Source organism: Gorilla gorilla, chromosome 2 (genome assembly GCF_029281585.2).
Source record: "Gorilla gorilla gorilla isolate KB3781 chromosome 2, NHGRI_mGorGor1-v2.1_pri, whole genome shotgun sequence".
Taxonomy (NCBI): Eukaryota; Metazoa; Chordata; class Mammalia; order Primates; family Hominidae; genus Gorilla; species Gorilla gorilla.
The window spans coordinates 203590955-203608761 of record NC_086017.1 but is presented as its reverse complement, the minus strand read 5'-3'; the positions used below and the strand labels follow the sequence as shown (position 1 = coordinate 203608761).

General features: G+C 37.1%; 1 protein-coding gene and 1 non-coding gene across 3 annotated transcripts in view; both read left to right on the top strand.

Moving 5' to 3' along the window:
- Positions 1-17807, top strand: part of FGF12 (fibroblast growth factor 12) — a 586299-nt gene that overhangs the window by 185096 nt on the left and 383396 nt on the right. The window lies entirely within an intron of this gene.
- LOC115934213 (small nucleolar RNA U13) lies at positions 6149-6252 on the top strand. The gene has a single exon (XR_004070034.1). It is a non-coding gene; the product is annotated as a small nucleolar RNA U13 (small nucleolar RNA).

Here is a 17807-nt window from a genome sequence, read left to right as displayed (position 1 = left end):
CAACTCTATGCCAACAAATTGGAAATTCTAGAAGAAATGCATACATTCCTAGACACATATAACCCACCAAGATTGAAACATGAAAAAAAATCCAAAACTGGAACAGACAAATGACAAATAACCAGATCAAAGCAGTAGTAAGTCACCCAGCAACGAAAAGCCTGGAACCTGATGGCTTCAATGGTGAATTTTACCAAACATTTAAAGAAGAACTAATATCAACCCTACTAAAACTATTCAGAAAAATAGGGCAAAGGGAATACTTCCAAACTTATCATATGAGGCCAGTATTACCCTGATACCAAAACCAGACAAAGACACCTCAAAAAGAAAGGAAAACTATAGGCCAATATCCCTGTTGAACATTGATGCAAAAACCGTCAGCAAAATACTAGCAAACTGAATTGGATTCAATAACTCATTAAAAAGATCATTCATCTTGACCAAGTGGGATTTATTCCAGAAATACAAGGATGGTTCAGCATACACAAATCAATCAATGTGATGCATTATATCAACAGAACAAAATACAAAAAACGTATGATCATTTCAATTGATGCTGAAAAATTATTTGATAAAATTCAACATCATTTCATGACAAAAACCCTAAAAAAAATCTGGGTATAGAAGAAACATACCTCAACACAATAAAAGCCATATATGACAGACCCACAGCTAGTATCATAGTGAATGGGGAAAAATGGAGAGCATTGTTTCTAAAATCTGGAACACGACATGGATGCTCACTTTCACCATTGTTATTCAACATAATAGTGGAAGTCCTAGCTAGGGCAATCAGACAAGAGAAAGAAATAAAAAGCATCCACGCTGGAAAGGATGAAGTCAAATTATCCTCGTTTGCAGATGATATTTTTGTTATTTGGAAAAACCTAAAGGCTGCACCCAAAATTATTCAAATTGATCAACAAATTCAATAAAGTTGCAGGATACAAAATTAACATACATAAATCAGTAACATTTCTATATGCCAACAGCAAATAACCTGAAAAAGAAATCAAGAAAGCAATCCCGTTTGCAATAACTACAAATAAAATAAAATATCTAGGAATTAATTTAACAAAATAAGTGAAAGATCTCTACAATGAAAACTATAAAACATTGATGCAAGAAATTAAAGAGCATAACAGAGAAATGAAAAGATATTCCATGTTCATGGATTGGAAGAATCAATATTGTTAAAATGTTCATACTGCCCAAAGCAATGTACAGATTCCATGCAAGTCCTTCAAAATACCAATGACATTCTATTCTTCACAGAAATAGAAAAAAAAATTTTGAAAATTTATGTAGAACTGCAAAAGACCCAGTAAAAAGCTAGAATTATCCAGCTAAAGTTATCATGTGCAAAAAGAACAAAACTAGAGGAATCTCATTACTTGACTTCAAATTTTACTACAGAGCTATAGTACCAAAATAGCATCGTACTGCCATAAAACCAGACAGACCAATGGAACAGAATGAAAAACTCAGAAGTAAATCCATATGTGTACAGTTAACTTATTTCATAAACAAAGATGCCAAGGACATACATTGGGGAAAAGACAATATCTTCAATAAGTGGAGCTAAGAAAACTGGATATCTGTACGCAGCAGAATGAAACTAGACCCCCTATCTCTAGCTAACCATATACAAAAAAAAAAAAAAAACAAAAAAAAAAAACAAAAACGGATTAAAGGCCTGGTGTGGTGGCTCATGCCTGTAATCCCAGCACTTTGGGAGGCCGAGGCGGGTGGATCACCTGAGGTCAGGAGTTTGAGACCAGTCTGGCCAAAATGGTGAAACCCCATCTTTACTAAAAATACAAAAAGTTAGCCGGGCACAGTGGCACACATCTGTAATCTCAGGTACTCAGGAGGCTGAGGCAGGAGAATCACTTGAACCTGGGAGAAGGAGGTTGCAGTGAGCCGAGATCGCACCATTGCACTCCAGCCTGGGGAACAAGAGTGAAACTCCATCTCAAAAAAAAAAAAAAAAAGTTAAAGGCTTAAATCTAAGACCTTACACTATGAAACTAATAAAAGAAAACTTTGGGAAAACACTCCACAACACTATTCTTGGCAAAAATTTCTTGAGTAATACCCCACAAACACAGGCAACCAGACCAAAAGTGGACGAATGGGATCACATCAAGTTAAAAACCTTCTGCAAAGTGAAGGATACAATCAACAAAGTGAAGAGACAACCCACAGAATGGGGGAAAATATTTGCAAACTATCCATCTGACAAGGAATCAATAACCAGAATATATGAGAAGCTCAAACAACTCAATAGGGAAAAAATCCATTAATCTGAATAAAAAATACATGAAGATCTGAATAGACATTTCTCAAAAGAAGACATGCGAAGTGTTATATAACGATATGCTCAGCATCACTGATTATCAGAGAAATGCTAATAAAAACTAACAATATGTCACCTCACCCCAGTTAAAATGATTTTTATCCAAAAGACAGGAAATCACAAACACTGGCCAGCATGTGGAGAAAAGGGAATCCTTGTACACTCTTGGTGGGAATGTAAATTAGTACAACCACTATGGAAGATCGTTTGGAGGTTCTTCAAAAAACTAAAAATAGGGCTACCATATGATCCCACAATCCCATTACTAGGGATATACCCAAAAGAAAAGAAATCAGTATATCAAAGAGATTTCTACACCCTCATGTTATAGTAACACTATTCCCAATAGCCAAGATTTTGAGGCAACTGAAATGTCCACCAACAGACAAATGGATGAAGAGAATGTAGTACATATACACAATGGTGTACTATTCACCCATAGAAAAAGAATGAGATCCTGTCATTTGTAACAGCATGAATAGGACTGGAGGTCATTCTGTTAAGTAAAATAAGCCAGGCACAGAAAGATAAACTTCACATGTTGTCACTGATTTGTGAGAGCTAAAAATTAAAACAATTGAACTCATGGGGATAGACAGTAGAATGATGGTTACCAGAGGCTAGGAAGTGTAGTGGCGGGGAATGAGGATAGTTAATGAGTACAAAAATGTAGTTGGAAAGAATGAATAAGATCTAGTATTCGATAGCAGAATGGGGAGACTAAAGTTAACAATAATTTATTATATATTTAAAATTAACTAAATCTATAATTGGATTACTTGTAACAAAAAGGAAGGATAAATGCCTGAGGTGATGAATACCCCATTTACCCTGATGTGATTATTATGCATTATATGCCTGTATCAAAATATCTTATGTACCCCCTAAATACACCCAGTATGTACCCACAAAAACTAAAAGTTAAAAAAATCAAAATATCAAAAGCAAAAATCTTATTTTTTATATATATTTTTAAATGTCTTAGAAAATTCTCAACATATTTTACAATTTTTGTTAATGTCTCAGGATAATTATTATTAATTTTAATAGTTGTATTGCCCTGTAAAATACACTTTTGGAGACTTGTTAACAACTTGATAGGCTTTCTGGTGTTATTTGTCTTCACACATGATGGCACCATGTATTGTGACTTTGGAGGGCTTGATATTTGTTGGTTTGTTGTTTGCTTACTTTTTTGCTATAAAATAGTTATTTCTCATCATATGTTTTAAAATCTGTCTATTTCAACTTTTGCTTCTTGATAAGAGGTTAGCAGTCCTTTTCTGCTAAGAGCCAGATAGTAAATATTTTAGGCTTTATGGACCATATAGCCTTTGTCACAATCACTCGACTCAGGTTGTAGCCTGAAACAGTCATAGACAACACAGAAACAAATGGCTATGGCTGTGTTCCAATGGAACTTTATTTTCAAAAACAGGCAGTTTGCTGGATTTGGTGTGTGGGTTGTAGTTCTAGACTGTTGAGCGTGGTGAAATAGCCATGTAGAGTAATATGTATAAAAGTAAATAGAATTTTTAAAAATGTAAGTACATATTGTATTAGGACATAATGTTACCCTACAAGCTATGTAAAATTTAGTGCTGCAATTTTATGACAGCGTTTGTGGGTGGTTAGATGTCTTTCTTTTGTCCCTTCTTTGCATCTTCTTTCAGGTTTGTAGCTATGTGGCAGATATTTGGGGTTATTGAATAAATGAGCTCTAGAACACTTGCTTCATATGAATATGTGCATATGTATGTTTATGTATCTCAGATATAGCTAAATTCATTGTACCAGTTAAGACCTAGCTAAGATTGGTTTGAGCTCCATCCTATGAATTTTAGAGTTCAGTAGTGCCCACCCCAACCACCAGCAAGTTGTATGCAAATTTTCAGTGTGAGTTTATATTTTCGAGGTCTCCTCTGGCTCTGAATTCTGCTTCTGTCAAATTATTTCATTTTAGAGATTGTACAGCTATCCTTGTTCTCTGAAAAAGTCTCCTGGCCATTTCTATACCTCAGACTGCAGCCTCCTACCATGGCTTTTGGTTTTCCTTAGTCCCTTCCAGATGGCTCACAGGAGCTCCAAATTCTTCTCACATTGTTCTGCAGATTAATTCCGTTTCCTCCAGTCTTACTCCCAAATTTCTCTCTGACTCCTCTGTGCATGTTTTGATCTACCAAGATGCTTTGTTGAAGAAAGGAGACCTATTCTCCCTTAATTGAACTGTCTTCCTAAGAAGGGAGTTTTAATTTTAAGTAGAATTTTTTCCCTATGGATATATGGATGAAAGACTAGGTGGATGGACGGCTAAAAAGATGTTATACAGTACTGTATATTAGGATAGCTACTTCATATGGAGGCTAGTACCAAATATGAAAAATCTATTTTTAGCTTATTATAGTTGATTTTGTGATCTAGATATTATTCAGCATTGTTCTTCAAATCCCCTGCCATAGCCAAAACACACCTTATATACTATTTCAGGAAGAATTTTATTCATTTCTTTTTTTTTTTTTTTTTTTTTTGAGACGGAGTCTCGCTCTGTCACCCAGGCTGGAGGGCAGTGGCGAGATCTCGGCTCACTGCAAGCTCCGCCTCCCAGGTTCACGCCATTCTCCTGCCTCAGCCTCCCGCGTAGCTGGGATTACAGGCGCCCGCCACCACGCCCGGCTAATTTTTTGTATTTTTTAGTGGAGACGGGGTTTCACTGTGTTAGCCAGGATGGTCTCGATCTCCTGACCTCGTGATCCGCCCGCCTCGGCCTCCCAAAGTGCTGGGATTACAGGCGTGAGCCACCGCGCCCGGCCGAATTTTATTAATTTCTTATTTGTTTCATTTTATAACATATCCTAATAATGATTTTATTACAAAAGGAGTCAGGAATACCACTTCATATGATAGTCTACTAAATCTTAGAAATAAAATATAAGATCATAAATTGTGTAAAGTAAAAGTTAGACTTAAAGTATCCAATGAAACTTACAATAGTAAGGTGGTATTTCTATTTGGAGGAATGTCTCCAAATCTCCAATATTAGAAAAATAGTTATCTTATTATTATTAAATAGTTCTAAAATTGGTAATTTTAAAATGATTTTATTCAAAATTAGTATTATTCAGTCATATATGAATTATCAGCCACTCTTAATTGTCTACAAAGAGCACTGCAAAGAACATCAAATAAAAAGATACATGTTTAATAGACTAAAGAGCATGGTGGCTCATGCCTGTAATCCCAGCACTTTGGGAGGCCAAGGCAGGGAGATCTCTTGAGGTCAGGAGTTTGGTACCAGTCCGGCCAACATCACAAAACCCCATCTTTTCTAAAAATACAAAAATTAGGTGTGGTGGCATGCACCTGTAGTCCCATCTACTTGGGAGGCTGAGACACGAGAATCTCTTGAACCCAGGAGGCGGAGGTTGCAGTGAGGCAAGATCATACCACTGTACTCCATCCTGGGCAACAGAGTGAGACTCCATCTAAAAAATAAAAATAAAAATAAAGAGCTTACATCTGGTTTTGTTTCTGGAAGTGACAGAAATATGATTAAATTATTAGAAAAAATCAGAAGTGTAATATATAAGTTAATTTTTTAAAAACTCACATTTCCTGAGCACTACAGTAACCTAAAACCAGCTTCTTTGAAGTTTACTCAGTGTGTTGAACTGTAATGGAAAGCTAGCAGCTATACTGCTTATACTTTTTTCTTAGAATCACTAGAAAATATTTGACCATAAAAAATAGATTCTGAGTAAAATTACTTTTTTTAAACAACCAAACCTGATCCTTTTGTAGTTCATAAGCATGATGATTGGGTGTTCATGTGTATATGTGAGATGTGCCACCCTTGAACCTTGTCAAGACATCGGCACATTACCCATCTGATATGAAAAAAAAAGCCTGTCATCTTATAAAAAATCACATTTATAAAGAGGAATAGAGATAGGACACTGAATGCTTTGGGTTTGTTTTATCGACATTTATGTTTTCAAGTAGGCTTGCTTCATCCAATTTTTATATTCTTTTGAGGAAAAATACACTGCCAGGAATCACAGTATGCAATGCAAATTAGACACAGAACTATTCCCTATGGACTTTCTAGCCTATGGAGAGAGATATGCATGCAGACAACAGAGGAAAATGGGGTCGCTTCTGATGTTTGGACTGGCCCACGATAAACTTTAATAAACTAGAAGAGACATAGAGGACAGTTTTGGCTAAGGAAAGAAAATGAACAAAGGCTCAAAAGTTCAAAAGTCTATGTCCAAGTAAAGCAAGTGCAGGCTTACATTTTACTGTCTTTAATTTCTAAATTCAAGAAGCTCTGAAGATCATTGTGTGTGTTGTTGTTTTTCCTTAAGCTACAGACTGACCTGAATTGACAGGAGGCTATTTATAGTCTTTATTTGTCCCACTTATGAGAATATTTATAGATTTTACTGCAGAAATGTCAATGTATTTCATTATAGGTGCAGGCCCCAACATACATGGATTTTGCTAATATTTTATACATTAACTGTATTACTTTAAAAAAATACCACCTTGTTCCCCAAAAACCTGAATTACAAAACTCACTCGGCCCCAGCTGTTTCTGGTAAGGGATTGTAGACTTGAAGTAATTATGGGGGAAGTGATGTTGTAGAAACTATGTCCAGAAAGCTAGGTGAAGATTGTGCCAGTTCTTGAACACACCAAGTTACAGATTTTGGTAATTTGACTTTAGATTGTAAGGAACCATTATACACTTTTGAAGAAGTGAAGTATTCAACCAGTTTTTATCAAAATTGGTTCAATCCCTGAGCACACGCTATTTAAAATTTTTTCTCCATGCAATTACAAAAACTGAGTAAGATGGTGTCAGATGAAATGCCTTTTGAAAATAGATAATTACATCCATCATTTGTTTTCTTGTGATGGTGTGTAGGAGAAATAAGGTTAGAGAAAACAATTTCAGATCATGTCTGCAGCTTGCTAAGTGTCATGCCAAATAAATATGGTGAGAGTTTGATGTCCCCAAATGACTGTGCATTAAAAATACAAGAATTGTCTCATAGAAGAAGAAAATAAACAAGCAAAAAACCATAAGAAATAGTGATTTATTTCATATTTGGTCATGTTTCTTGCTAAAAATACCTGAAGGCAAATTCCAGAAAATTTGTTTCTGATTTGGTTAAGAAAATTGAGCAATTAAAAATGTTATTGTCATTGTTGTGTGTACAGTGTATGTGTGTCACTCATAGTGAGTCTTTAAACTCTGCCTTTAAGAACAAGCATCAAAAGTTTGGTACAAAATCAATGTTCACAAATCAGTAGCACTGCTATACACCAATAACGACAAAGTTGAGAATCAAATCAAGAACTCAATTGCTTTTAAAACAGCTACAAAAAATAAAAAAAAAATACTTAGTAATATACTTAAGTAGGTGAAAGATCTCTACAGGGAGAACTACAAAACAATGCTGAAAGAAATCATAGACGACACAAAGAAATGGAAAGACAACCCAAGCTCATAAATGGGAAGAATCAATATAGTGAAAATGACCATACTTTTCAAAGCAATCTACAGATTCAGTTCAATCCCCATCGAAAGGTCATCAGCATTCTTCACAGAGCTAGAAAAAAAAATCCTAAAATTCATATGGAACCAAAAAAGAGCCCACACAGCCAAAGCAATACTAAGCAAAAACAACAAATCTGGAGGCATCACCTTGCCCAACTTCAAATTATACTACAAGACTATAGTTACCAAAACAGCATGGTACTAGTATAAAAAATAGGCATGTAGACCAATGGAACAGAATAGAAAACCCAGAAATAAAGCCAAACACTTATAGCTAATTGATCTTCAACAAAGCATACAAATACATAAATTGGGGAAAGGACACCTTATTAAATAAATGTTGCTGGGAAAACTAGCAAGCTACATGTAGAAGAATGAAACTGGATTTTAGTATATGCTAATCCAGAATGCAGGTCTAATGCTGAGTGTCTAGGAAGACCATGGACTAAAAACAACTAACAAACAAAAAAGCACTATCCAAATAAGCTGCCATCAGACTAACACCTCCTAAGCAAAAGCTACTTATATTCCTCAACTCAAGGTGTCAGTGACAGCATCAAGCGTGTGGTAGAAAATTAAAGGAGGGGGTTGATTTCCCAAATTTTATCTTCACATAACTTCCTTTCAAAATATAACAACCCAAAATGTTGTTAATAACTTTAAGTTTTAAATTTCACCTTTAAGAAAAGTATTTTCATTTGCTTTAAAATAATTATAAATTTTAAAAATAGGGACTACCAGTGGGTGTTTCATAATAGGTTCTGACCGGAAAAAAAAAAAAATACCCAAGCCTCTTTTTTCGGAATGTACTAGTCCTTTTGAAGAAGATCTTCTGTAAATGGGGAGTCCACTAAGTGCTAATCTCTATGTTAAGCATTTCCCTTTCTTTCTTTGTTTTTTCTTTTTGCCACAACAAACCTCAAGGCAGACTATTAGCCTTGTTTTGCAAATGGGGAAAATGAAATTAAAGTTAAGAAATGTGTCCATTAACACACAGCTGGGACTTGAACTCAGCAATGTATAGCTCTCAAGTGTTTCTTGTGATGTCATCTAAGACTTTGACAACCAAACTGATCATAATCTCTACAATGTGGAGTGGACAACTGAAATGAAAACAGGAAAGAAAAAAAATCACCACTCTAATAGCGTGTGTAGCTGTAAACTATCTTGCTGTCCAATATTTTTCTTATAGTTTTAAAACATTAAACTGCAGGGCTGGGTGTGGTGTCTCATGCCTGTAATTCCAGCACTTTGAGAGGCTGAGGTTGGTGCATCACCTGAGGTCAGTTCGAGACCAGCCTGGCCAACATGGTGAAAAGCTGTCTCTACTAAAAATACAAAAATTAGCTGGGCATGGTGGCATATGCCTGTAATCCCAGCTACGTGGGAGGCTGAGGCAGGAGAATTGCTCAAACCCGGTAGGTGGAGGTTGCAGTGAGCTGAGATTGCTCCATTGCATGCCAGCCTGGGTGACAGACCAAGACTCTATCTAAAAAAAAAAAAATTAAAATGCAATTCAGATACCATAAAATTTACCCTTTTAATGTGTACAGTTCAGTGGTTCTTAGTATATGTATAAGTCTATGCAACCATCACCACTCTAATTCCTGAACACTTTCATCACCTCAGAAAAAAACTCCATGCCCATTAGTATTCACTTCTTATAGAATTTTGATGAAGCAAAATCCTTCAAAAGCTTTCTACTAAAAATCCAATTTTCTTAGATTTCTCCTTCAAAGACAGTTCTTAAATATTTTATAGATACAGAAGAGAAATTATTAAAATAATCTCAAATAACAAATGAGCAATATTGCTGTTGTTGAATAAATCTTCAAGGATGAAAGGATGAAAAGGATTATTACTGGTAGAGTTTCCCAAAAGTCATAAATGTCAATAAGCTTCTCCACCATATCATTACCACAATTTTTAACGACCTACGATCTGGCAGGCACCATATTAAGATATTCTATCTCAATTTATTCTGACAACAATTCTAAGGAAGTATGAATACTCACTCTATTCTACACATAAAAACCACTGAAAGAAGGAACAGTCATCTCATCCAGTAAATGTAAGAGTTGAGAGGTAATCCTAGGTCCAGTTTGATTTCAAAGCTCAACCTCTAAACACTAAGCTCTACCAAGTGAGAGAAAGTGGATCAAAAGATAATGTAGATGTCAAATTAAAAAAAAAAACAGGATAGAGAGAGAAGGATGAACAGAAGTGGGTTAAGGGTACAAACATACAATCCAATAAGAGGAATAAATGTAATGGTTGGTAGCAGAATAGGATGACCATGCTTGACAAAACTGTATTATCCTCAGGTGATGGACATTTTAGATACCTTCCCTTAATTGCTACCCATTAGATATGTGTAACAACATTTCTCATGCACCTCATTGATATGGTTTGGCTGTGTCCCCACCCAAATCTCATCTTGAATTCCCATATGTTGTGGGAGGGACCCCATGGGAAGTAGTTGAATCATGAGGGTGGGTCTTTCCTGTGCTGTTCTTGAGATAGTGAATAAATCTCACAAGATCTGATGATGATATAAGGGGGAGTTTCCCTGCACAAGCTCTCTTCCCTTGTCTGCCACCATGTGAGATGTGCCTTTCACCTTCTGCCTTGATTGTGATGCCTCCCCAGCCAGGTGGAACCGTAAGTCCATTAAACCTCTTTCTTTTGTAAATTGCCCAGTCTCCAGTATGTGTTTATCAGCAGCATAAAAATGGACTAATACAGTAAATTGATACCAGTAGAGTGGGGTGCTGCTGAAAAGATACCCTAAAATGTGGAAGCAACTTTGGAACTGGGTAACAGGCAGAGGTTGGAACAGTTTCGAGGGCTCAGAAGAAGACAGGAAAATGTGGAAGTTTGGAACTCCCTAGAGACTTGTCAAATGGCTTTGACCAAAATGCTGATAATGATATGGACAATGAAATCCAGGCTGAGGTGGTCTCAGATGGAGATGAGGAAATTGTGAGAAACTGGAGCAAAGGTCTCTTGTTATGTGTTAGCAAAGAGACTGGTGGCATTTTGCCTCTGCCCTAGAGATTTGTGGAACTTTGAACTTTAGAGAGATGATTTAGGGTATCTAGCAGAAGAAATTTCTAAGCAGCAAAGCATTCAAGATGTGACTTGGGTGCCGTCAAAGGCATTCAGTTTCATAAGTGAAAGAGAGCATAAAAGTTGGGAAAATTTGCAGCCTGACAATGTGATAGAAAAGAAAATCCCATTTTCTGAGGAGAAATTCCAGCTGACTGCATACATTTGCATAAGTAATGAGTAGCTGAATACTGTTCCCCAAGACAATGGAAAAAATGTCTCCAGGGAATGTCAGAGGTCTTCATGGCACCCCTTCCCATCTCAGGCCTAGAGGACTAGGAGGAAAACGTGGTTTTGTGAGTGGGGCCCAGGGTCCCCATGCTATGTGCAGCCTAGGAACTTGGTGCCCTGTGTCCCAGCTGCTCCAGCTGTGTCTGAAAGGGGCCAATATACAGCTCTGGCCATGACTTCAGAGGGTGCAAGACTCAAGCCTTGGTAGTTTCAACGTGGAGTTCAGCCTGCCAGTGCACAGAAGTCAAGATTTGGGGTTTGGGAACCTCCACCTAGATTTCAGAGGATGTAAGGAAATGCCCAGATGTTCAGGCAGACTTTTGCTGCAGGGGCAGGGCTCTCATAGAGAACCTCTGCTAGGGCAGTGCGGAAGGGAAATGTGGGGTTGGAGCCCCCACACAGGGTCCCTACTGGGGCACTGTCTAGTAGAGCTGAGAGGGCCACCATCCTCCAGACCCTAGAATGGTAGATCCACTGACAGGTTGCACCGTGTACCTAGAAAAGCTGCAGACACACAACACCAGCCCATGAAAGCAACTGAGAGAGAGGCTCTACCCTTCAAAGCCACAGGTGCCGAGCTGCCCAAGAGCATGGGGACCCACCTCTTGCATCAGTGTGACCTGGACCTGAGACATGGAGTCAAAGGAGATCATTTTGGAGCTTTCAGATTTGACTACCCCACTGGATTTCGGACTTACATGGGGCCTGCACCCCTTTGTTTTGGCCAATTTCTTCCAATGCCTGAACCCCCATTGTATCTTGGAAGTAACAAACTTGGTTTTATTTTACAGGCTCATAGGCAAAAGGGACTTGTCTTGTCTCAGATGAGACTTTGGACTGTGGACTTTTGAGTTAATGCTGAAATGAGTTAAGACTTTGGGGGACTATTGGGAAGGCTTGATTGGCTTTGATATGTGAGGATATGAGATTTGGGAGGGGCCAGGGGTGGAACGATATGGTTTGGCTGTGTCCCCACCCAAATCTCATCTTGAATTCCCACATGTTGTGGGAGGGACCCAGTGGGAGGTAGTTGAATAATGGGGGTGGGTCTTTCCTGCGCTATTCTCCTGGTAGTGAATAAGTCTCACTAGATCTGATGATTATATAAGGGGGAGTTTCCCTGCATAAGCTCTCTTCTCTTGTCTGCCGCCATGTGAGATATGCCTTTCACCTTCCACCATGATTGTAAGGCCTCACCGGCCACGTGGAACTATAAGTCCATTAAACCTCTTTCTTTTTTAAATTGCTCAGTCTCTGGTATGTCTTTATCAGCAGCATGAAAATGGACTAATATACCCATAAATATGTACAAATAAAAAAATAAAAATGAAAATAACAGTTCAGTCTAAATGGATTATTTACATAAGCCCAGGATGCTGAAGATGGTTATCTAGTGCTGGCTCCTACAAGCATTATTGCAGTGATTTTCATATCTACATATTGAATGCTTACAATGTGCACTCGCATAAGACCATAGAAAACAGATCTTTCTGATCCTTCCATTTTTCATTATTTGTTAATTAACCTATAAAACTAGAAATGGAAACAATGGCAAAATCTGGAAGTATACAACCTTTCAGACTAATACTATGAACCTCTTCTCCCAGGTCTTTGTCTGTTGGTCTTCCAGGATCTTTATCCTAAACTAGTCATCATCTTAGTTTATTTTCTGTTGTTATAACAGAATATCACAGACTGTGTAATTTATAAAGAAAAATACATTTAATTTTCGCAGTCCTGGAGGCAGGGAAGGCTGCTAGCATCTGGTGAGGGCCTTTTTGCTGTGTCATATCATAGCAGAAGGCAAGTGTGTGCTAGCTCAGGTCTCTCTTCCTCTTCTTATAAAGCCACCAGTCCCATTGTGAGGGCCCCACTCTGGTGATGTTATCTAATCCTAATTACCTCCCAAAGGCTCCACCTCCAAATTTTATCAATATATGTTTGGGGATTGAGTTTCTAACACATGAAATTTTGAGGACACATTCAAGTCAGCATCAATTTAAGGGTTCCAAAGGCTCCTTTTCTCCTGGCTTGCATTTCTTTTGGATTTTTTCAAGACCTCCTTTATTTTTATCATACTTGAAACCATGTGGTAGGTGTGTCATTGATTTTTAGGAAAGACAGAAGGCATGACGCATACTGCTTTTGTTGTAACTGAAATGTAAGGTTATAATAAATTTGATTAAGGCTTTATCTTCAGTCGAACCATATGGTTAACTCTAAAGAAACAGAATCATATAACTATTCTGCAACTCGGGTAAAGTTTTCAATTCAATTCAGCAGATATTTATTGACCATTTCCTATGTTTTGAGTAGCATCTGTATATTGCGAAAGGCAGAAATAGTAATATTTTATGATGAATGACTTTTAAGACTTACCATGAAAGGGAACAAAAGTGACTGTGTTTGTGTGTGTGCATGTGTGTGTGTGTGTGTATGTGTGTGTGTGTTTATAAGCTTGAGGTGAGGAACTGTATATAAAGCATGTGCCCAACTAATTGTGACACAAACTATGATGTGATAAGTGCCTCAGCGTTTCCTGATTCCTCTGGCTAAATCAACACTTCTACCACCTCTTTAGACACTATAAAATCATGTACTTCTCCACTTTTGCAGCCGTTACAGTTGTAATAATATATTAGTTTGCATGACTATTTGGCTAAATTTTCAAGAAGTACTTTGGCTTTTTGGAAATCAGAGACTATTGTGTGAAAGTTCTATGCTAAGAAATATGCGCAGGTAAGCTCCAAAGAAGGGCACCTAATCCAGCCAGGGAAGGTTTATTGGCAGAGGTGATAATGAATCCAATTTTTGAAGGGTTGGTGTGAACTCACTGGAAGAAGAAAGAAAGCAGGATAGTCTAAGCAAGTGAACTATCATGTGCAAAAACATGTAGATATGAACATGGAAGTGTGACTCAGGCCAGGCACGGTGGCTCATGCCTGTAATCCCAGCACTTTGGGAGGCCAAAGCAGGCATATCACGAAGTCAGGAAATCAAGACCATCCTGGCCAACATGGTGAAACCCATCTCTACTAAAAACACAAAAATTAGCTGGGCGTGGTGGCGCACACCTGTAGTCCCAGCTACTCAGGAGGCTGAGGCAGGAGCATCACTTGAACCTGGAAGGCGGAGGTTGCAGTGAGCCAAGACGGTGCCACTGCACTCCAGCCTGGCGACAGAGTGAGACTCCGACTCAAAAAAAAAAGAAAAGAAAAAAACGGTGAGACTCAAGGACATGGATGGAGTTAAGTTCATGTACAGAGATAAAAGAAGACAAGCAAATCATCGTAGGTTTTATGTACCAAACTTACATTGTCGACTTAATCTTCAATACAATGAAAAGTTTCTGAAGAGCCACGTTCTTTAGGGACTTAAGTTTTGGGGTGATTATTTTGGCAGTATGGAGGCTAAATTGAAGGCAGTTGGAATATTTTTGTAAATATGTTGTAGTAATTAGGCAAGATGTGATCAGGGCCTGAAGGAAGGCAAGAATAAAGTGATGGATGTTAGAGATGTTAAACAAATAGTATCTGTAATACTCTCTGATTGGAGATAAGTTAGCAAGAACAGTCTAGGATGGCTCACAAGGCTTTGAATTTGGAAACTGGATAGTTAGATGTAGTTGTTCATTAAAATATGGAGTTCAAGAAGTTTACAGAGAAAGATATGTGTCCAGTTGTAGTTATGTTTTTTTTTTTTTGAAATACCTGTGGATCCTTTAGCAGAGATTTCCAGGGAAACTTGGAAATGGATGATTAAATCTATGTAGGTATCTTGTCAGCAGACACAGATCCAGGAGTTATCAATAGCATAGGAATTTTAATGTGTAAGAAGATGCCTAGTAACAGTAAAAATGGAGAAGAGATTGAAGCTTGGTAAATAGTAACACTTTGAGGATGGCAGAAAGAGAACTATGATGTTAATAGAGAAGTAGAAGGAAAACCGAGAGAAAAATGATGTTTCTGAAGATGAGGAAGAGTTTCTTGAAATAGAGTGATCAATAATTTCAACACATATAATTACTGCTTCTTTGTAGCACTAGGACAAAATGTGTCCATTGTATCTGGAATAGCCTTGATTATGGTGATTTTATAAAAAGAACTTTGGTGAGATTGTGCAAGCAAGAGGCAGCACTCGGTGGGTTTAAGAAAGAAAAGAAATGCTGAAGTGAAGGTAGTACATATAGCCTCTTCTTTAAGATGTTTGTATGTTTGTGGAAGGGAAAAAAGAGAGGATAGAAAAATAATGCACAAAGGAGATTTCAAAATTCCACATGTGCCTCTTGCCTGGTATGTGAGAGTGGCAACTTTGGCCTTAACCTGTGTTCTGCACAGGCAGAAAGATATATACATACATATACTTGTGAATATATTTGTGTGCATAACAATCACCTTAAAGGGGCTGAAATATTCATTCTCCAAATTACTTCATGTCCAACAAGCCTTTGATATGGATCCTAATGAACATCTCCAGTTAACCCTTTTTCTCCTTCTTTCCCACAACCATTTGTATTAGGACAGTTAAAAGCTTGCCATCAGGAAAGTTAGCCAAAGTCATAAGCTTAGACTCTTTCCTATGCCCTTTTCTGAAAGTTAACACTAATAGAAAGCTCAGAGTTTACTGTAAAGGCAATGCTTATTTTTATTGGTCAGATCTTTAAATGAATGGCTGCCTTCTGCTTCTAAAAAGCAGACAATTTACAGAGAAAATTCAATTTCCAGAAAGGAAAAATGCCCTGAAATAATTTCTATGCATATTATCAAGTAAGTTTGATTCTGATGCTATCAAACCAGGGGCAGCATCATAGTGTCTTTTAGAGAATGTTGCACTAGGAAGGGGGCAGGGGTTCTGAGCCACTTAGTTGCAGCCCTGCTGCTGGGGGCCAGGTGACTTTAGAAGTCACTGTCCCTTTTTTGTATTTTTTTTTTTTTCTGTTAAAGGATGGAGTTAGAAAATAAATGTCTACCATGAGTTGACTTACGTTAAAATTTTATTCCCTAAAACCCCAAATGAAGTCATTCCACATATACATATCCTTTTTCCATCTGCATTTTGGAAGAACCTCTTCTTTACAAATGTCATGATACTGCTATGTGGTTTTACATGGTTTGCATCCCTCCTCGGCAATCAGAATCACTCTTCTCACCTGTGCTATCACTACAGGCTTCACATTTCTCTATCCATGTCAACATTGTTTTTATAGCTATCTATTATTTCCATCCCTATGAGATAGTGAGTCCACTGAGGGCAGGGTTATGTTTAAACAAAATATGCACTCGCTAAATGTGCAGTGAATACAAATGAATATTGTTTAATTCATTTAACAGGTGGACTTAATAGTATCTTATAAAATTTGATGAAAGTTGTATTTGGAGAGCTTGGATAATATGAAAGCTAAAAGAGGTTGGGTGAATCTTTATTATCAGACTTGGGTAGGGCTCTTTATTACTGTTTTGGTGTCTTTAATACTCAAGATTGTTGAAATTCCAGAAGGGCATGTGGGAATCAAACATGGTTTATAACAATCACATGGAAGTAACTATTTTTCCCAATGTCACCTAAATGTAAGACTTCCCATTTAAAAATGAATATATAGTTTAAAAGTAAAATAAGAGTAGCACCTCAGATTTATGGCACTTTGGAAATTTCTTATCATTTACTCATGCATCCCTTCATCTTAGAGGATAATGATCATCAATACTTGAACTCCTTTTGGTACCAACATTCTACTGTTAGGTTCTGAGAAGTTATGATGTTCACTTAGGTCTTCTGATTCTCAAGGCATCAAGACTATATCCTGTTGCAACTTAGAAATAACATTTCTAGTCCCTGTGTGTCTCCTTCACATTCTGGATTTTTGTATTTTAATTAAGCTTAGTAATAAATGTTTTAAAAATCAAAGCCAAATTTATGTAACTGATTTTTGTTGTAATATGTTATTTATTTTGAAGAATATGCATATGGTACATTTTTAAAGTATAAAATGGAATGCAGTCAAAAGTAGGTCTCCCTCTCTGTTGTGTTCTGCTACCTAATCTTTCTCCCTCAGACTACAACTGATGCCAATTTCTTGTGTACCTTTTCAGAAAGAGTCCATGAGTTTATAAACATGAACGTATGCACATTCTTATTTTCTAGATTACACAAATTGTGGCAAACTATATTTATTCTTTTATATGGTTGTTAAATTCAGTAATAAATTTCACAGATCTATTCATATTAAAAAAATTGTAGCACATTACTTTGTGGGAATATACCAAAATGTAAGTTAGTTCCTTATTGATAGATTAGTATCACTACTATCAAATAGTGTTATCAACAATGTTGTACCGACTACTTTGTGCAGTTGTCACTGTTGTATGCTTATGCAACTATATCTAAAATAACTAAATAAGAAGTTGCCAAAGGGGAAATTGGCTTTTTAAAGTTTGAAGGTTAGAGACAAATAGCTATCCATAAAGGCATTAATGTTTACTTTTACCAAGAATGTATGAGGGTTCCCATTTCCTTTATATTCTCTCTAGTACACCAAGTTATCAA